At 40.3% G+C, this 16,191-nt stretch overlaps 1 long non-coding RNA gene across 2 annotated transcripts in view; it reads left to right on the top strand.

The window, feature by feature from the left end:
* The window catches only part of LOC122552292 (uncharacterized), an 88,629-nt gene that overhangs the window by 58,325 nt on the left and 14,113 nt on the right, over positions 1 to 16,191 (top strand). For both annotated transcript variants that reach the window (XR_006312347.2, XR_015754435.1), the window contains exon 2: positions 4,332 to 4,540. This is a non-coding gene — a long non-coding RNA (uncharacterized LOC122552292). The remainder of the gene's footprint in view (positions 1 to 4,331; positions 4,541 to 16,191) is intronic.

Below are 16,191 nucleotides of genomic sequence, written 5' to 3'. Positions count from 1 at the left end.
TGCAGTCGCAGGTAGACAGGATAGTGAAGAAGGCTTTTGGTACACTTGCTTTTATTGGTCAGTGCATTGAGTATAGGAGTTGGGAGGTCATGTTGCAGTGGTATAGGACATTGGTTAAGCCAGTTTGGAATACTGTGCTCAATTTCTGCTATAGGAATGATGTTGTGAAACTTGAAAGGGTTCAAAAAAGATTTACAAGGATATTGCAGTGATTGGAGAGTTTGAGCTTTAGGGAGAGGCTAAATAGGCTGGGGCTATTTTCCCTGGAGCATCGGAGGCTAGAGGGGTGACCTTATGCAAATTTATAAAATCATGAGGGACATGGATAGGGTGACTAGTGAAGTTCTTTTCCTCAGGATAGGGTGTCCAAAACTAGAAGGCATAAGTTTAAGGTGAGTGGTGAAAGATTTAAAAGGTACCAAAGGGTCGACATTTTCATGCAATGGATAGAGCACGTATGGAGTGAATTGTCAAAAAAAGTGGTGGTGGCTGATAAAATTACAAAATATAAAAGGCATCTGGATGGGTGCATGAATAGGAAGGGTTTCAGAGGGACATGGACCAAATGCTACCAAATGGGACTAGGTTAATTTCAGATATCTGGTCAGCATGCATGAGTTAGACCAAAAGGTCTGCTTCCATGCTGTACATCTCTATGACTGTATGACTCTATATGTGAATTAAGTTAGATAAAAGAGGTTGAAGAAGGTTTGTGTAGAGCACAAAGATTGGTATAGATCTGTTGGACTAAATTTCCTGTAATTATGAATACTATGTAATGGTGCCAGGGACCCTCCCGACCTAAGTGAGAACTCTATTAGGATCAGTTTGTGATGATTGAATCCCCTGCTAACCTTCAACAATCAAACCTATCTCCCAGGTGATAGTATGGTCCACTGAGTGGCTGGACTATCTGGAAGTTGCTATAGGAAACTCCAGCCATTTTGAACACTTGAGTTTCATTTGTGTCACATTAGCCAAATAAATGATACTTTGGCAGATCATGTTGCTGTGTTGAAATATCAGTTTCAATGTGGCACGGTGCAGTTTCTGATGGAAATTTAGGTAAAGTGCCATGAATAAGATTCTTTCATTCTATAAAAGGATTTTAATAACAGGTGACTCTTCAGATTGCTAACATTAATCAGGCAACAAGGTTTTAAAGTGTATCTAATAACAAGAAGAAATATTCAAAAGAAAAGAGTTCTGAGGAAGGGTCACTGGACCTGAAACATTCACTCTGCTTTCTCTCCACAGATGCTGCCAAACCTGCTGAATTTTTCCAGCAATTTCTGTTTTTGTTTCAAAAGCCATTGTGTGATTTTTGCAATCCAGTGATTTGAGACATCAGTCTCCTTCTTGGTGACAGATCAGAACAGTCCTTATTTGTTATTTGGGGTCAGTCATAAACACAGATTCATGAGTACTCCAATTGAAGTGCAATCTTTGGCACAAAGCACCATGCAGCGTACCATAGAGACAAATACGTGCATTAAGTTGTACTATTGAAAATTTTGTCAGGGAAGTCCCAGTCATCCCAGGATGTGGTGATGCTAGTTCAGAGAGATATGATGAATGCTCTAGCATTAGGACTGATTTATCCTCAAGTAGAGTAGATGAAATGTTGAATGTTCTCTTATCAGAAAATTAAAGCAATCAGGAAGAGTACTTATCGTAAAATTGCTGGTGAGAAATGTAATTCTTTCCATTAGTTCATTCCTCTGTAAAAGTGTGTGATGTTATCGCAGCATCAACTTCCTTTGAAATAACACCAGCGACAGCCTCTCCACTACCATATGTGTACTCACTACAGTATCTGGAAGCCTATTCTAGGTATTCATCTCTCACTGCAAAGATGTACTTCTTGATATGACATCTTTTGCAGATGTCTCTCTAAATTCCAATTGTTGAATTATAATTGTTTAAATGAAAACAGTTCTCCATGTTAACTTTTTTGATTCTATTTATAAGCACAAATCTTTCAGTGAATTCCCCAGATTCACAACAGATTGCATGTGAATTGTGGAAAAGGCAGACTGGATGGGCCAAATGTCCTATTTCATTTCACGTTTCATCCTATTCTCAATGATGAACTTCTGAATTTGTCTTGCAATTTATCAGACTTGGAAAATGCTCCACAGCTTTCCTATAAAATTGTCATTTCAGAATAAGAATGATTGACTTGGACTTTCTCTGATTTTGACTAATTCTATTTCAAAAATGTAACAACTTTAATTTTAAAAATCCTCCTCCTCTTCAACAAGGCTAGTACAACAAATGGATTTGATTTTGTTTTGGGTGGGTTTTGAAAGCACACAAAAGAAACTATTATCATTTTTAAAACATTTCTTTCTTCAAAATACGCTTCACATTTAAGCCTTTTCTCACTTTGATGAACACATCCTGAATCTGTGACTCAGACATAAATGCAATATTAAAGAAAGTATTAAGATAACCTCTGTTGTGTTTCCTGCCTTTTATGCGAAGATATTTTAGAAGAGGAATCTTTCTTAACAAAAAGTTTCAATTTATCAATGCTAAGAGTGACTGAGAGCCAGAGCAGAGCGGCCTGGAGGCATAGAGCAACGTGGATCGGCTGAAAGCCAGAACAAAGTGGGCTAGAGGCTTGAAGCAACATGGAGTGGCTGAGAGCCAGGGCAGATTGGGCAGGAGGCCTGGAGCAGTTTGGAACAGCTGGGAGCCGGAGCAGAGTGGGCCAGAGGCTTGGAGCAGAGCATGGACGGTTGTTGGGCTGGGGTCTGGTGTGGGCAGTCAGTGGCTACAGAAGCCAGTCAGACACATATGGAAGCCTCTGCACTGAGCTACTGCAATGTAATGTTTATCTGTAATTTTTTTATCTGACTGTAATGTTTATCCTTTTAACTATGACTTATTTCTAGCTTATACTATGAATCACTATAAGGTAATGCAACTTTCTTTTATTCTTTTTTGTGTATCAAAGATTTGCACCTAAAATGGTTCCGTAAGAGGCAACATTGTAAACCTTTCACTGTACTGCTGTACTTCTGTATTTGAAAATAAGTGACAATAAAGGATAAACTATTCTGTTCTATTCCATTCTATTCACCTTTACAAATCAAAGTCCACTTGTCAACCAATGATGCAGTATAAATATTGGTTTTCCTGTTTGAATGCTATTTCTTGCAAATTGTACGAATAAGTAAAAGATACAAAGCATCAACAAAAAACATTTTTCCAAAACTATCAATTTGAATGGGAAGATGGTCACGTGTTCCTTTGTAGCTGTACCTTTAAAAGTGTAGGGGTGAAAAATTGAGGAGAAAACAGAAGCTTAACTTTTACATCAATGTGACACATTCATCTGATTTTACAGTAATCATGAAAAATCAATATGTGCAACAAGAGTAAAAGCTATCGTGAACATCTTCTCTCTGACTCATGACATTTTTTTCTTCTCTGATTGCTAAACTAGCTTTTGCCATTTGCTTGATCATATTATTTCTCTGGCCAAGTAGGACATGGAGATGGACTTGATTGGATTGGGTTAAACATAATAATTCAAAGTGTTTGAGACATTCACCTAGAGTTATCATGATTACGAGGGCAGTCAATAGTTTTACAGGGAAAAACTCCAATTACAGGATTATGGCTTATAATCAATAATACTGAAAACAACACTTATGATAAGCCACCAGGTACAGCTTGACTGCAAAGAATTCTTAAGAGGGTATACAAAAGACTAGCTGAATAGTTAGTATTGAAACAAGCAATCAGAAAAGAATTAAGATGCATTATATCTCCTGAATTCAGAAAAGACTTGCTGTGACAGTTCAGACTGTGGAATTTGAGGGATGGTAACTACAAACATATACACATGTTTGGCTTGAGACGAAAGGCTAGATATTTTAAGCTGTTCAGATAACAATCCTGACGAATACATTTATTTAAATAGATTACAAACTGTCTATTATTATTATCATTCATGAAGCTGACTCATTTGGTCATAATAAAAATCATTTTATAAGCATTAAAATCCTTTTATAGCCCTGTAGTCGTTGAAGAAAGAAATACTGATGCTTAAAACAGTTTGCACTGCTTATTTTGGGCATCTTTGTGTGTAGCTGGTTTTCCTACTACATGATGTCATAAAAATGTGGAAATTTCAAATTTGCAACAAAAACAGTATTTCCATATTTATATTCAGGCGTAGTCTATTCCTGTTGTAGAGTAGACAGGAAATCAGACAATTACAGTCAGCTTGTTACATTGTATGAGAAAGACTGAAAGAATAAACTATTCAGATATAATAGTGTTTGTTAGATTGCATTATCATTCTTCTCACATTGCAGGAAAACTAATGAACATTGGAGGAAAGAAAAATTGGAATGACTCTGTGGAAGAAAAGCTATGGCCTTTCCAGCAATGACTCGTGATGCAATTGGGTAAAAACAACACGCTGAAACACATGCAGTAGCGTTTCAAAGGGCAGAAGCTATAAGAAATAACTGGATATGGAGGTGGACTTAATGAAAATGAGAACCTTAATGAGATAGCACTGGTGAGTCAGCACAGCTGTTTCTGCCTGAAATAAACGAAGCACTTAAATTGACAATTTTGAAATTGATGTTAATGTGAATGGATAATGGTTATGAGTTTTTTGCCAATATAAGCAAACTGCCCATTTTAATGTGGGTGTTTTAAGCACTAAGGACTGTAGAGCATTTCACGACTTCACAACATCGCAAAGTACAGCCAATTAAGTACTTTTGAAATGTGGTCACTATTGTAATGTCTCGACTTATCACAGTGCTCCCTTCCAGAGAGATTGGAATGGCATTATATTCTAATTGCACATGATTAAGTCACTCCAATGAACAGTGTGTATCTTCCCAAGCTGGGATGAATGAATTTCAATACATCATGTAACAAGTATTTTTTTAATCTGACAGTGTAGCAAAGTAATTAATTAACTGTCAGATTACACTTAGCAAAAGTTTGAATGTTTGAATGAATTTCAACACATAGACACACCACATGCTACCCTAGGACCTATGGAATACAGAGGTTCAGATAAGATTAGATTACAGTGTGGAAACAGGCCCTTCGGCCCAACAAGTCCACACCGACCCACCGAAGCACAACCCACCCATACCCCTACATTTACCCCTTACCTAACACTACAGGCAATTCTAGCATGGTCAATTCACCTAACCTGCACATCTTTGGACTGTGGGAGGAAACCGGAGCACCACAGGAAACCCACGCAGACACAGGGAGAACATGCAGACTCCACACAGTCAGTCACCTGAGGCGGGAATTGAACCCGGGTCTCTGGCGCTGTGAGGCAGCAGTGCTAACCACTGTGCCACCGTGCCACCCACTAAACAAGCCTAATTTTTTTAAAATTTATTTTTGGAGTGCAGACCACTGACAAGGCCTTGAGAGGAATGTGGTGAGCCTTTTTTACATAATGTCTATGGGAGATAGGATTTTAATCCAGCAAAAGTGAATGAATGGCAATATAGTTCCAAGTCAGGATAGTATGTGGTTTGGAGGGGATCTTGCAAGTGCTCCCAGATATCCATTGTCCTTTTCCTCCTGTGTGATAGAGGTCATGGATATGGAAGATGCTGTCATAGAAGCCTTGGTGAATAACTGCAGTGTGTTTTGTAAATGGTACACACTGCTATTTGTTCGTCATTAGTGGAGGGAATGAATGTTTAAGGTTGCAGATGGGGCTGTTTTGTCCTATAAGGCATTGAGTTTTTTAGCATTGAAGGAGCCACCCTTATCATAGAGGTACAGAATATTCCATTACACTCCTAACTTGTGCTTTAAAGACGCTGGACAGGCATTCGGAGATTCAGGAGGGGAGGCGATGGCTTACTGCTACTACCTACCATCGTGCGGCATGGTGGTTCAGTGGTTAGTACTGCTGTCTTAAAGTGCCAGGGACCTGGGTTCAATTCCAGCCTTGGGTGACTGCCTGTGTGGAGTTTGTACATTCTCCCTGTATCTACATGACTTTCCTCCCACAATCTAAAGCTTTGGTGAATTGGCTGTGCTAAATTGCCCATAGTGTTCAGGGATGTGTAGGTTAGGCAGGGGTAAATATAGGGGGAATCTGGATGAGTTGATCTTCAAAGGGTTGGTGTGGACTTTCTGGGCTGAAGGGCCTGTAGGGATACTGGTACAGTACACTATTAATCCAGAGACTCAGGTAGTGCTCTGGGAACCTGGGTTCAAATGGCTGATTATGGATTTGACATTCAATAAAGATCTGGAATGAAGTGTGTATCTATGACCATGAAACCATTGCCGATTGTTGTAAAAACTTTCTGATTCACTTTAGGGAAGGAAACTGCCATCTTTACCTGGTCTGGTGTACACCTGACATAGAGTTACAGCAATTTGGTTGACTGTTAACTGTTGTATGGACAATAAATGCTGTCTTGACCAGTAATGCCCACATTCTGTGAATTTTAAAAAATGACCTAAGTTATTCACCTCAGAATTTCCAGTCACTGACCTGCTGTTATAGCCATGGTATTAATATGATAGTCCAGTTCAATTTCTGTTCATGGTAAGTCACAGGATGTTAATAATGTGGATTCAGTAATGATAACACCATTGAATATCAAGGAAGGATGGTTAAATTCTCTCTTGCTGGAAAAGACCATTGCCTGGCACTTATATGGTGTGAATGTTACTTTCGTTATCAGTCCCACTGAGGTGATTGGGACTAATTTATGGATAACGTTTTATATTACTGTCAATGTTCAATAATTCATAGAAACATAGAATATAGGAACCTGAGTAGGTCATTTGGTCCTTCAAGCATGCTAAACCATTCAATATAATCATGGCTGATCATCCAACAATGTATCCTGTTCCCACTTCCTCTCCATACCATTGATTCCTTTAGCCCTAAGAACAATATTTATCTCCTTCACAAAAACATTCAATGCTTTTATGTCCATCACTTTCTGTAGCAAAGAATTCCACAGGCTCACCACTTTCTGGGTGAAGAAATTTCTCCTCATGTCAGTCCTGTCCCTCAAATTGTGACCTCTTGTTCTGGACTGCATGACCATTAGAACATCCTTCCTGAATTTACCCTTTCTAGTCCTGGTAGAATTATATGGGTTTCTATGAGATTCTACCTCTTCTAAATTCCTGTGAATATAATCCTAACCGATTCATACATCAGTCCCACCATCCCAGGAATCAATCTGGTAAACCTTCATTGCAATCACTTCATAGGCAGAACATCCTTCCCCAGAGATAAGGGGACCTAAACTGTACACAATACTCCAGGTGTGGTCTCACTAACACACTGTGTAATTGAACCAAGACATCACTGCTCTGGTACTCAAATCCTCTCACTAAGAAAGCTAACGTGCCATTTACTTTCTTCACCAGCTGCAGCACCTGCATATATAATTTCATGACTTAACAACCACCTGATGAAGGAACAGCACTCTGAAAGCTAGTGTTCCCAATTAAACCTGTTGGACTATAACCTGGTGTTGTGTGATTTTTAACTATATAATTTCTTCAGTTGGTGTACAAGGACACCCAGGTCTCATTGCCTTTCCCCACTTCCCACTCTGTTATTATTCAGGTAATAATCTGCTCCCTGTATTTGCTACCAAAGTGGATAACCTCACATTTATCTAGATTATACTTCATCCACCATGCATTTGCCCACTCACTCAACTTGTCCAAATCACGAGACATCCTTCCATACTCCTCACTGTTCACCCTCCCAGCTTTGTGTCATTTGAAAACTTAGAGATACTTTACATTTAGTTCCCTCATCTAACGCATTAATGTATATTGTCCAAGCATAATGCTTTGGTCATAGTAGTCCAAGCATTAATCCTCACTGGTCACTGGCTGCTACTCAGAAAATGGCCAGCCTATTTACTACTTTTTGTAACCTGTTTGCCAGACAGTTCTCTATGCATAACAATACACTACCACCAGTCCCATGTGTTTTAGTTTTACATGCTAATCTCATAGGTAGATCCTTATCAAATGCCTTCTGAAAGTCAAAGTAAACCATATTCACTGAATCCCATTGTAACCCTACTAGTTATATCTTCAAAAACTTCCAGTAGATTTTTCAAGCATAATCTTCCTTTTGTAAATCCATACTGACTTTGTCCAATTCAGGACCATTAAAAAATGGAGAGGCAACGGTAAATACGATATGTCTGGGCATTTTCAATTTTATTAAATTCAAGCTCTCAACAATGATCTCAAAATCTAAAAAGTAAAAAACCAGTATGCCTAGAAGACCTATAACTGAGTTAACCATGCATTATTTCAAAGGGTAAAACTAATGCATACTACAAATTCTGTGTATTAATCAGTTTTCAGTCATCATGGAGTAAGTTTTCTTTTACAAGAAATCAATATTTTTGTATTTACAGTATTAAAGAAACCTGGTTGATGATCATTCTAATCCATGTCTCAGAATATAACGACAGATAGCAAACATGTTTTATAAATGTATATAAAAAATAGTAGTTAAAGTAAACATCACTCCTTCAGAAGATGAGAAGGGGCATTTAGTAATGGGATATGAGGAAATGGCCAAGGCATTGAATAAGTATTTTGTGTTGGTTTTCACAGTGGAGGACAAGAATAACATGCCAGTAATTGACAAAGAGACAAAGGTAGGTGAGGAACTGGAAATAATCATTATCACCAAATATGTAGTGTTGGGCAAGCTAATGGAGCTATGGGTAGACAAGTCTCCTGACCCTGATGGAATGCATCCCGGGATGCTAAAAGAGTTGGTGGGAGAAATAGCAAATGCATTTGTGGTAATTTTCCAAAATTCACTGGACTCTGGGGCAGTTCTAGCAGATTGGAAAACAGCAAACATGACATCACTGTTTAAAAAGGGAGGTAGACAAAAGACGGGGAATTATAGACCGGTTAGCTTAACCTCAGTAGTGGGGAAAATACTTGAATCTATTATTGAGGAAGAAATAGCAAGGCATCTAGATAGAAATTGTCCTGTTGGGCAGATGCAGCATGGGTTCATGAAGGGCAGGTCATGCTTAACTAATCTTTTGGAATTCTGTGAAGACATTATGAACATGATGGACAATGGGAATCCATTGGATGTGGTGTATCTAGATTTCCAAAAGGCATTTGACAATGTGCCACACAAAAGTCTGCTCCATAAGATAAAGATGCAAGGCACTATGGGCAATGTATTATCATGGATATAGGATTAGTTAATCAACAGGAAGCAAAGAGTGGAAATAAATGAGTGCTATTTTGGTTGGCAGTCAGTGACTAGTGGTATGCCTCAGGAATCAGTGTTGGGACCACAATTATTCACAATTTACAGAGCTAAATTGAAGTTGGGGACCACATGTAATGTTTGCAGATGACACAAAGATAAGTGATCGAGCAAAGTGTGCAGAGGACTGTGAAATGTCGCAAAGGGACTTAGGTGGTTTAAGTGAGTGGGCAAAGGTCTGGCAGATGGAGTACAATGTTAATAAGTGAGAAGTCATTCATTTCAGTATGAATAACAGTGAAAAGGACTGTTACTTGAATGGTAAGAAATTGCAGTGTGCTGCTGTGCAGAGAGTGTCTTTGTTCATGAATCACAGAAGGTTGGTCTGCAGGTGCGACAAGTAATTAAGAAGGCAAATGGAATTTTGTCCTTCATTGCTGAAGGGATTGAGTTTAAAAACAGACCGGCTATATTGCAGTTGCATAGAGTGCCGGTGAGGCCATACCTGGAGAATTGCATGCAGTTTTGGCTTCCTTACTTGAGAAAGGATGTACTGATACTAGAACGGGTGCAGAGGAGGAGGTACACTAGGTTGAGTCTGGAGTTGAGGAGGTTGGTTTATGAGGAGAGACTGAGTAGACTGGGATTATATTTATTAGAATTTAGAAGAATGGGGGGGATCTTAGAGAAACATATAAAATTATGAGGGGAATAGATAAGATAGAAATAGAGAGGTGGGTGAAACTAGGACAAGAGGACATAGCCTCAAAATTAGGGGGAGCAGATTTTGGAGAAGGAACTTCTTCACTCAGAGTTGGTGAATCTATGGAATTCCCTGCCCAGTGAAGTGGTTAAGGCTTCCTCAGTAAATGTTTTTAAAATTAAGATTGATAATTTTTTTGATCAGTAAAAGAATTAAGGGTTATAGTGAGAGGGTGGGTAAGTGGAGCTGAGGCCACGAAAAGATCAGCCATAATGTTATTGAATGGTGGAGCAGGCTCGAAGGCCAGGTAGCCTACTCCTGCTCCTAGTTCTTATGTTCTTATAGAGGAAGCATACTATTGGCTATGTTGGAAACTTGGTTAAACAATTACAGTTTTGTTGTGATCCAGGGGTGATAGGATTAGAGAAAGATGGTGTTCTTCCATAGCCTAGGTCATAAGATCACTCACCAATGGAAGATGCAAGCAGGAGGTTCATGAAAGAATGAGCTGTAATATTCACCACCCATATCCAGTTAAGAAACTGCTGATACTGTCTGGACATAAATGGCATTATGATGCCATATAAACAAGAGTTGTCGATGCAACTCCACTCCAATAACAATCAACATGTTCAACAGAGTTGGAGAGAAATTTGTGAAAAATAATTAGATTTTTTATCTGTCCAATTGTCACAATGCATATTTGCCAACTGTAGTCTGAAATAGTGGCTATTACAGGCAGGTTATAGCGTCAATAACAAAGAGGAATGGGTGCCAAGTTGTATATTTGCTTTACGCAGCTGAGCATTTGAATCAGTTCTTCAGTTCCTGGAACTATGGCAACATTACAATCTGGAAATCAGCAACAGGAAGCTTATGCAGTCTTTTTCAATGAGCCTGCACCCCATCATTTTGATAAATATTACCTCTGTTGACTCTATTTTTTCTGAATGACTGGTTTCAGTGTCTGATTCCATCTGTCTGCCACCTCGCTGATATTTACAGTGACTTTATTTCAACTTAAGCCCTTCAGATTATGCTTCAGTTAGCACCAGTAGTTGTTTCTATTCAAGTTATTTCTCAATTCTTTGACATTTTGAGCATTTAAGAGTCTGTTTAATGTAAATAATTTATTGTATCAGTGGCTTCAGTCCAAAAGATTCTCTGGAGGAAATAGGACAGTGAAGAGATCTCTGGGTTCATCATATTTGAATATAAATCAACAAATACAATACCACCATCAAAAGGAAAATGAATTCCTCCTCCCCTCCATTTTAAATGAAAGACTTATTATTTTTAAACTGTGCCCCTTAGTTTTAGGCTTTCCACAGGGGGAAATACCCTCTCAGAATCTATCCGGTCAAGACCCCTCACAATCGTATAGGTTTCAATTAGATCACCCCTGAAAGGGTTGTTATATGATAAAAGATTGAGCAGGTTAAGCCTCTAGTTATTGGAATTTAGAAGAATGTGCAGTGATCTTATTGAAACAGATAAGTTCCTGAGGGAACTTGACAGGATAGATCCTGAAATATACATAGGGAGGATTAAAACTTGGGGGCACTATTTAAGGGTCTCCCATTTCAGCTGGAGATGAGAAAGAGTTTCTTGTCTAAGGGTGTTCTTAATCTTTGGAATTCACTGCCACAGAGAGCAGAGAAGACTCAGTCATTGAGTATATTGAGGCTGAATTAGACAGATGTTTGATCTACAATGGAGTCAAACGTTATTGGGGTAGACAGGAAAGTGGTATTGAAGTCAGATCTTTTTAAAGAGCAAAGCAGGTTAGGGGGCTAAATGGCCTTTTTCTACTCCTATATCCCATTTACTTCTGGTACTTTTATTTCTGAGTCAAAGTTCTGTGTTCACATTCCTCTCCAGGACTGGATGCAAATATCAAAGATAACAACCCTGTACAGAATTGGAGGTGTGCCGTACTGGTGGCCGGTGGGCCAAGGAATGGCAGTGGAGTTTAATTCAGATAGATGCATGGTGTTGCATTTTTTTGTAAGATAAACCAGGGTAAGACTTGCACAGTTAATGCTAGGGCCCTGTGGAGTGTTGTCAAACAAAGGGATCTCAGATTCAGATTCACAGGTCCTTTTAAATGACATCATGGTAGACAGGGTGGTGAAAAAGGTGTTTGGCACACTTCCCTTCATCTATTAGAGCGTTGAGTACAGGAGTTGAGATATCATGTTACAGCTGTACAACTAATTGATAAGGCCATATTTGGAGTGCTGGTCACCCTTCTGTTGGAAGCAAGTTATTAAACTGGAAATGGTGCAAAAAGTTTGACAAAATGTTACTGAGACTGGAAGGTTTGAGTTGTAAAAAGAGGCGACATAGGTTGCAAATGTATTCCCTGGGATGTAGGAGGCTGAGGGATGACCTTATGGAGGTTTATAAAATCTCATGAAGGGCATAGATAAGGTGAATAGCCAAGGTCTTTAAACCAGAGTTGGTGAGTTCGAAACCAGAGGCATTAGATTTAAATTGAGAGGGGAAAGATTTAAAAGAGACCTAAGGGACAACATTTTCATGCAGAGGATGGTGCATGTATGGAAGTGGTAGAGGTGGGTAAAGCTACAACATTTAAAAATCATTTGCTCAGGTACATGAAGGTTTAGAGGGAGGTGGGCCAAATGTAGGCAAATGGGACTGGTTCGGTTTAGCAGATAAATTGGGCTGAAGGGTCTGTATAACTCTATGGAGGTGCCGTCATTCAGGTTCAGTCTTAAACCATTACCTTGTCTGCCATTCTGGTGGGTGTAAAAGGTTCCAGAAAAGTATGAGGTACTTGGAGAGAGATAACAAGACAAGGAATTACACAATGAATTGTAGGACCCTGGAAAGTAGTAAAGGTCAGAGGGACTTGAGTGTGCAAGACAGGTAAATAAGGTGGCTAAGAAGGCATATAGAATACTTGCCTTTATTAGCTGAGGTATAGCATACAAGAGCAAGGAGGTTATGCTGGAACTTACGAAGTGATATTAGTTAGGCCACAATTAGGGACTTATTCTAGTTCTAGTTTGGAGGGATATGATTGCAGAAGATGGAATGCAGAGGGCACTTAGCAGGTTGCTGTCTGGGCTGGAGGTTTGAAATATGAGAAAATGTTGGACATGCTGGGACTGTTTTCCCTGGATGAGAAAGGTTAAATGTGTCCTGATAGAAATGTACTAGATTGATGGGAATAGACAGCATTGAGAGGAAGGAATTATTCTAATTAAGGGTCAATAAGGAGGGGGCATAGATTTAAGGGCATAGACTAAGAGGAGAGTTGAGGAAAAGAAGTTTTACTCAGAGGATGCTGGGAGTCTGGAAAACACTGTCTGAAACATACTGTTTGAAAGGGTAGTTGAGTCAGAAACTCTCATAATATTTAAACAGTATTTAGATATTCATGAATTGTTATAGCCTCGAGGGCTACGAGCCAAAAACTGGAAAATGGGATTAGTGTAGTCAGATCTTTGTCAACCGTGGTGTTGACACAATCGGCTGAATGGCCTCTTTCTGTCTTGTAAACATCTATGAGTTTACTCCTTGGCACTATTCCAAAAAAGATCAGGAATTATCTCAAGTGTAATGGATTAACATGTATTCATCAAAGAACATAATTAAAAACTTCTTCATTATCACATTGTTGTTTGTAGGAGTGCATACAATGGATGCCATTTTTCCTACATTACAACAGAGACTACACTTTGTAAAGCATCTTATTAGCTGGAAAGTGCTTTGAGACATCCAACTATAATGAAAGATGGTGCAGTGAAAATCTTTCTTTCTTGTCTCTAGCACATTCTCCTCAAGAACCATAGCTTCTTATAGCCATCTGATCCTTTTAAAATTATTGTAATTTACAGCCCTCCCAAGACTAATTCTGATTTCCTCACCTTTTTCTTTTCCTTAGCCCACATACCAAAGAATTTCTCATTGTTAGTGACCTTGGGATATGTGTAAATTATCAAGGTCAATTTTCCTCCATGTACCCTCCAATCCTCAATAACTCTCTCACCAATGAACTGTCCCAACCAGGACACCTTCAACTCAGTGCTCAGAATTTTATGGGCATCTGAGTGATACAGGCTATGGTGAGATTTGTGGTAGAATAAGACAAGAAGTCCATTGAGGCTCATCTCGACGTCAAGAGCAACCTCTTACATTTCATGTTTTTACCTAATGGGGATTAGGCATGTTTCTTGATTGGCAGCAGTGAGATGCCAACTAAACTAGATTAATACTTGCCAAACACCTGTTAACACTTCAACATGCCTCATTAGCAAACACTCCGAAAAGGCTAGACATCAAAGTAATTTTGACATGGAGTCTGAGCAGGTGACTTCAACTTACCACTGGTTGCAAAAAGCTTCCTTGTTACTCAGCACCAAACAGCATCGTAGAGCACAATCCCTTGACACCAGCCTCATGCACCGCTCATCCAAGGACATAACATCTGACACACATCACACTCCTTATGGCAACTCTCCAATTCACTTGCATGCCATTTGGGAAGCAGAGGATTGCATAGCAGTGCACACTGGCAACAAGCATTGAAAGGGAAAATTTGTAAACAGAAACAAGCACTCATGAATTGAACCTGGCTCCACATTAGTGCTGTTTCCCTCCTCTCTTTGAACTTGCTCACTTTGGGCTCTCCTCATCCCTGCCTTGCGTTGATTTTTCTTGCCTTGTTGTGCCTGTTAGCATTTTGGCACAGAGCCAGAGGCTATCAGTAATGCTCTATTGATAAGTTATTTTGTGCAGACACACAGAAGGCTGCTTGACAGGGGCAATCTATCCAAAGAAGATGGAACATGTTGTATTACAGAACACCAAGATGTAAATCTAACACCTCTTGTGTGTTTGGCTAAAAGGCCATGTGGTAAGTGGGTGGGGCTAATCCTCAGTCCAGGCAAGAGGTGGGTCCTAGTATCCTCAGTCAGGTTCAATGTCTGCCATGGTTCAGGGGCTTGGCTGTGGTCAGTTGACAACTTTGGACACTCACCACCATGTGATCTGTCTGACTATAATCCAGGGAGTGGACACCACTCCATCTGTCGGGCCAGCAGCAGTCAGGAGAATTGTGTATTATCAGTCAGGGAGCTGCAAAGATCTGCTCCAGCATGTCTAGAGACTGCTTGTCAGAAATAGTCAGAGGTCTGGGGGTGAGTACAGTCAAGATTAGAATGGTGCTGGAAAAGCACAACAGGTCAGGCAGCATCCGAGGAGCAAGAAAATCGAGGAAGGAACTCTTCATCAGGAATCCGGCCATCCATCCATCCATCCCTCCCTCCATCTGTCCATCCTTCCCTCCATCCATCCCTCCATCCATCCCTCCATCCATCCATCCCTCCCTCCCTCCCTCCATCCATCCCTCCCTCCATCTGTCCCTCCATCCATCCATCCCTCCATCCATCCATCCCTCCCTCCATCCCTCCATCCATCCCTCCATCCGCCCATCCCTCCCTCCATCCCTCCATCCATCCCTCCATCCGCCCATCCCTCCCTCCATCCATCCATCCCTCCAATTTATCCATCCATTCCTCCTTCCCTCCCCTTTTGAGCAGTGGGGAAATCACTGCCAAGGAGGGGGGATTTGGAGAGGGAGCGTGGTGTCTAGATGGGAGGCAGGGAAAGCAGAGGCATTTGTGGAGGTCAGAACAAGGATTGTGATGGGAGTGTATGGAATCTCAAGATGTTGAGGGTATATGGAACAGTATGGGGGAGGGGAATTATTGGCAGTGACCCCCACAGTGGCCTCCACAGGATCAGGGTGGTCGTTATTAAGGTGTAATGTTATGGTTCAGGGCAGGGAGGATAGCTGTTCATGTTGTTCAATCTGATGAGTCTCCACATTGGGGATTGGGATTTGGATGGAAATGGTCTGATGGAGGAATGCAAGGTAAAAAGCTTCCTTGTTGCTCAGAACCAAACAGCTCAAGCAAAATCCCTGGGCACCAGCCACATGCACAACTCATGCAAGGACATGACATCTAACACTCATCACATTCCTCATGGCAACTCTCCAATTCACTTGGAGGCTGGCTGGGGAAAGTAGGGGCAGAGTCCCCTGATGACCAAGCAGTGTCCAGTACTGATGGGGTCCACTGCAAGCTGCATTCCCTGCCATCTCTAGCTGTTCTCAAGCTGTGAAATACATTGGAAAATGGCTGGGGCAGTGCGCAGGGTGGGGTGTGCTCAGTTTCAGTTTGATTGGTGAAAGTACAATGTCCATGTCTGC

The sequence above is a fragment of the Chiloscyllium plagiosum genome, unplaced genomic scaffold, assembly GCF_037043375.1.
Source record: "Chiloscyllium plagiosum isolate Xiang-an unplaced genomic scaffold, Cpla_swu_hap1 HiC_scaffold_45, whole genome shotgun sequence".
NCBI lineage: Eukaryota > Metazoa > Chordata > Chondrichthyes > Orectolobiformes > Hemiscylliidae > Chiloscyllium > Chiloscyllium plagiosum.
The sequence above is the reverse complement of the archived record's forward strand: the minus strand, read 5'-3'. Positions and strand labels throughout refer to the sequence as shown.